We start from the raw sequence: 6164 nt of genomic DNA on the forward strand, positions 1-6164 counted from the left end.
AGAATATTGGAAGTTAGCGTGTTTGATTTTGTTTTTGCCTCTTCTTTGCTTTCTTCATTTGCATAACCGCGTTGAGGGTGTGTGTGTGTGTGCGTGTGCATATTGGCAGGCAATTAGGTGTGAAGCTCAAATTAATTTGTTCATTGAAATAAATTGACTCTAATGTTGCAACAGTTTACATATGTATTCTTACAACTTCTTTTCGCATTTATTTGCTAATTAACGGTTAAAAATAAATGTCATTACTTAATTTAGATAGCGTATCACTTTACAAATTCTAATAAACTCAATTTGTAACAAATTAGAGATAATTTGCATAACCTCAACATGAAGGGATAATCTGTTTTTTTTTTATACCCTGAACAGGGTATATTAAGTTTGTCACGAAGTTTGTAACACCCAGAAGGAAGCGTCGGAGGCCCTATAAAGTATATATATGAATGATCAGTATGTTGAACTCAGTCGATGTAGCCATGTCCGTCTGCCTGTCTGTCTGTATATATACGAACTAGTCCTTCAGTTTTTAAGATATCGTTTTGAAATTTTGCAGATGTTATTTTCTCTTCATGAAGCTGCTCATTTGTCGGAACTGCCGATATGGGACCACTATATCATATAGCTGCCATACAAACTGAACGATCGGAATCAAGGGCTTGTATGGAAAACTTCCGCATTTTACTACATATCTTCACGAAATTTGGTGTGAGTTACTGCTCATAGAAATAATTTAATCTCCGAAAAAATTGTTCAGATCGGTTCACTATAGCATATAGCCGCCATTAGAATTAGTAAAATATTTTCATTTTTTTACTTACTTTTTCTTACGTCTTTAGATTTGCTTAAACACATAGTTACTAAAAGAAATGCCCCTGTGAAGGTTATATTAGCTTCGGTATAGCCGATTTCTATATCAATTCTCGTGTTTAAGATAATAAATTCATGCATGAGGTTTGTTGCTGTTATTGGAACCGTTCGTTTCGGTTAGTCCATCCTTTTCTCTATCTTCTCTTCTCCCTTGACTAACACTTCACTTCCAACCACTTCGATCTGAGTGCAGACTAACATCGGAAAATATACTTTTCCTAATCTCACACACTCCTCAAAAGCTTAAAATACTCTTCAAAGCAGTTTTCCGCCCTATAATCCTCCTTGAAAACATTGAACTTGTGTGTTTTAAATTTATGGGCTTAACTCAAATGTAGCTGAGGCTTTGTCCAAGCATATTTTTAAAATAGGCTTACGCCATTTTGAATCCCATGAGAATATATTAATTTTAAGGAGCGAACTTAAAAAAGAAGAGAAAAAATTTTCATAATTTTTTTGTTGTTTTTTTTTTTTGTGATCAAACAAGCCTATCTTTTCGGCGGCACATGTGATTTCCGCTCATTGGAACATTTGAAACCAAAAATTCCAACGAGATTAGAAAAAGTACATGTTTGGCTCTGGTATGAACTTTCTTCTTCTTCTTGACTGGCGTGGTATATAGGTTATAGCCGAGTCCACAACAGCGCGCCACGCATCTCTCCTTTTGGCAGTTTGGCGCCAATTGGTAATACCAAGTGAAGACAGGTCCTTCTCCACCTGGTCCTTCCATCGGAGTGGAGGTCTCCCTCTTCCTCGGCTTCCACCAGCGGGTACTGCATCAAAAACTTTCAGAGCTGTGGCACTTTCGTCCATTCGAACAACATGTCCCAGCCAGCGTAGCCGCTGTCTTTTTATTCGCTGGACTATGTCTATGTCGTCGAACAACACATACAGCTCATCATTTCATCTTCTGCAGTATTCACCGTTACCAATGTTTAAAGGACCATAAATCTTGCGCAAAGCCTTTCTCTCGAAAACTCCTACTGCCGTCTCAACGGATGTTGACACCGTCCACGCTTCTGCATCATAAAGTAGGACGGGAATGATGAGGGACTTGTAGAGTTTAGTTTTTGTTCGTCGAGAAAGGACATTACTTTTCAATTGCCTACTCAGACCTGCTGGCAAGAGTGATTCTGCGTTGGATTTCAAAGCTGACATTATTATCGGTGTTAATGAACTGAACGAGGATTATTAATTTCGCACAAAAATTAACAAAATGGCGAACCTTTGAATTTTTTTTTTGAATCGCCTTTGTTTCAGGCACAAATCAAGTTGAAAGGTAAAGAAGATCTTCACCGATACCATAGCTATATATGTATAAAATAACGTATTAAAATTTGGAACCGATTGGATTAATAGGTTATGAGTAACCTCATGTGCCAGTCGTAAAACCACTGTTTCGAGAAAAACGCGTTTAAAGTTTTGAGTAGCAAATTCTTGGGTATAAAACCTACCTACGTTCAATCAGCCATGCCATATCCATATAAAATTCCATCCGTTTCTTCATAGGCTTGATTTTCTTCGGCTCGTTGGTCTCTACGAGTAATTTTGGCCTCTCTGGAAGCCTCAGTGAGGTCCTCTTCGTAATGAGAACCTAGCTCTCTGCCTGCGAGGAGGCCCATGCGTGCGCGCTCTCGCCGTCGCCTGCCGCTTTCACTATAAATCGTCTATATATTCAAGAGTTTTTGAAATTTTCATTTGAAATTTTAAAGGAGCATTCTTGGAATTAAAAAAAAATAGAAATCCAGAATGGGGGGTCCCCTTAAAATAAGTCCTGATCTCATCGATAATACCATAAATTCAAATAAATTAATGTTTAAAAATCATTTAATACCAGTTCATAACAAACACTCTCTCGCTTTCAAAACGACTAACAATTTCTCTTTCTCCTGTCACTTATATCCAATTTATTGCGTCCTCAAGTCAGAGAACTTATTCTGTTATGTGTTCTCTGGTAATACCACATACATATCTTACATGCTCTTCATAAGGAAAGATTACTAAGAGCAGTGAGTGGAAAAGCTATGAGGAAACGGAATGCATTAAGTTGCAATAGCTGTGGAGTTAACAGTTTGGCTGTCTCTGTAATTCATATCACATAAATGTAAATTGGATGCTAAATGATTCACAATTTTATTCATATGCTATATATAAGAGCTTAACGAAGCTTTACCAATTGCGTGTCTATTAAATATCACTAGTAAAAAGTTAGCTCATCAACGACGAGAGCTTTAAAGCACAAACTAAAAAATATTAAAAGCGTTAAGCGGAGGAAGAGCTATTTGGAAACGGTTACTAACAACTCATAGACCAAGGGAAGAGAGCACGAGAGAGTATTATCTATTATAATGTAAGTTTAAAAGCCTCTGAAAATTACGAAACTACCGGACAACAAGAGAGATGGGGAAATAGCGTTAACGTTAAGGGGAAATAGAGTAAGTAAGGAAACGGAAATTAGCTAAACAATTGACGGGAAGCAGAGAGAGCGAGTAGATAAGCATTGTTTGAAAACCACTGGAAATAGTGAAATCACTCAATTTTGACCTACTACAGTTAGTTCCCGTTTGCTGCGGAACAGTGCGGTTGTGATTTCGAATCTGCAAATTTTTGTCGGACAAAATTACATTAAAAGCGTTGAAAGTGTATAAAATTAGTGAGACTTTAGTATAAACTACAGTGCCGTTCAACATAATATGTACAAAACTAAAAAAAGGTGGTGAATTTTGAACAAATAATTTAATTAAAGAGTAGCTTTCAAAGGAATGATGCGTTGCACACTTATACATACATATACATATATTCATCCGCTTTCATTTGGTTTTGCAGCCAAAAAAATTTGGAAATACATTCCAGTGTATTGGAAGCTTAGCAAAAATTAAGTGAAAGTGAAAACATATATTAATTTTTTTATGAATATTTAAAAAGCTTAAGGCAAAGAGCTTCCAAAGCGACATAGTACATAGATATTTACATATGTATAGTACACACGAGTATGTACATACATATATCCATTTCCAAATTTAATTATTCCATTCCAATCTGATCCTTCCAATTTGCATTTCTTCATGCAAAATTCGCTTTAAAGTTCTATATACTCTCCCGTTATTTACTCTTTAAGAAATGTCCAGTCACATTGAGAGTATCTGTGTTCTCATATACAAGCAAAGAATTTAAGAGCGTATTTCAAAGAAGAGAAACGGAAACGCTTGTAAAATATAAGAGTAGTGTTGCCGTGAGTGAGAGATTTGACAGTTTAAGTGCCAGTGGAAATTAAGATATCAAACAGTTTTAGATCTTGTACAACCATTAAGCGCTGCAGTCGGAAATGCGAAGACGTAACTTAACAGTACACTGTTATGTGTGTTGCTGTTTATATCTGTGAGTTAATAACATTATAAAATTCAATTAATAAATAAGAGTTTACATAAATGTTAATTAACAGTTAATTAAAAGTGATGCGTACTCGCATAAGAGTTGTACTTCTTAGTCGACAGTGGGCGGTACTGAAGGCGATTATATGTATAAGAAGAGAATGTTTTTAATTCAAACCAAATTAATATTTTAAAAAGTACTAGGAAAATATAGACAAAGGGTTGAAAAAAAAAATAAATAAATAATTAAGAAAGAAAATATACTAATTTTATGATCAAGTTCATAGTATTCAAATAAAACAACATATCGCTAAATTATTATTTTGACTTTTTCAGCGCAGTACATTAAATATACGGAAAATTGCTGTTGATGCTCTTCGAATCAGAGATTGTGTACAATAATTGTTGCTGGTAAGTGATAAATATATATTTATATGCAATAATAAACATTCTTAACTAATCTGTATGCATTTAAGGGGCTATACCAGTATGATATTTTCAAAAAATCGATGTTTTTATTTTTTGCTTATTCGATAGTTTATACTTACAAAAATATCCTTTGAAATCGGTAAGGTCGTATCTTAAATAGTTTTTATATTCTCGCAACAAATGTTGCTAAAGAGAGTATTATAGTTTTGTTCACATAACGGTTGTTTGTAACACCCAAAACTAAACGAGTTAGATATAGGGTTATATATACCAAATGATGAGAGTGGAGTTCAAATCAGTATGTCTGTCTGTCCGTCCGTCCGTCCGTCCGTCCATCCGTCCGTCTGTGCAAGCTATAACTTGAGTAAAAATTAAGATATCTTGATGAAACTTGGCACACTTATTTCTTGGCACCATAGGAAGGTTGCTTTCGAGAATGAGCAAAATCGGACCACTGCCACGCCCACAAAATGGCGAAAACCGAAAACACATAAAGTGCCATCACTAAGCCATAAATAAAGCTATGGAAATAAAATTTGGTAGGAAGGATCGCACTATGAAGGGGCATATTTGGATGTAAGTTTTTTGGGGAAGTGGGCATGGCCCCGCCCCCTACTAAGTTTTTTGCATATATCTCTCAAACCAATAGAGCTATATAAACCAAACTTTCTGCAGTCGTTTTTTTTAGCCACTTCCTAGTCCAAAAATGAAAGAAATCGGATTATAATCACGCCCACCTCCCATACAAAAGTTAGGTTGAAAGTTACTAAAAGTGTGTTAACTCACTAACGAAAAACGTCAGAAACACTAAATTTCACATAAGAAATGGCAGATGAAAGCTGCACTCAGATTTTGTTACAAAATGGAAAATGGGCGTGGCGTCGCCCACTTATGGGTCAAAAACCATACCTCAGGAACTACTCGACCGATTCCAATGAAACTTGGTTTGTAATAGTTTACTTACATCCCAATGATATGTTGTGAAAATAGGCCAAATCGCTTCACAACCACGCCTACTTTCTATATACCAGAACTTTGAAGACAATCTGAATCGTTTACTTTACAATATATAAAGTCAGTACTAGTGAAGATATCGGTGCAGAACTTTGCACAAATACTATGTTAATAGTGTGGCAGCCCCATTTTAAAAATCGCCGAAATCGGACCATATTTAAGGCCACTTATATCGAACACGAGGACCTCGGTGCTTCTAACCTAATATTATGGTTTCCAACTTTCAATGGACTTTATACAATATATATGACGAATATGTGGGTCAAATTGTGTATTATATAATATAAATGAAGTTAAATAAATAAATTGCGAGAGTATAAAATGTTCGGTTACACCCGAACTTAGCCCTTCCTTACTTGTTGAATGACAGCGTTCTAAAGAGCAACCGCTCGCTGGTATAAGCAGCTATAGTCGAAACTTTAAATGCGTTTTTCACGAAACGACATTTCTCAAAATTGCTGACATCATAACTCAACGAAAAATTGA

The sequence above is a fragment of the Zeugodacus cucurbitae genome, chromosome 4, assembly GCF_028554725.1.
Source record: "Zeugodacus cucurbitae isolate PBARC_wt_2022May chromosome 4, idZeuCucr1.2, whole genome shotgun sequence".
In the NCBI taxonomy this organism is placed as follows: Eukaryota; Metazoa; Arthropoda; class Insecta; order Diptera; family Tephritidae; genus Zeugodacus; species Zeugodacus cucurbitae.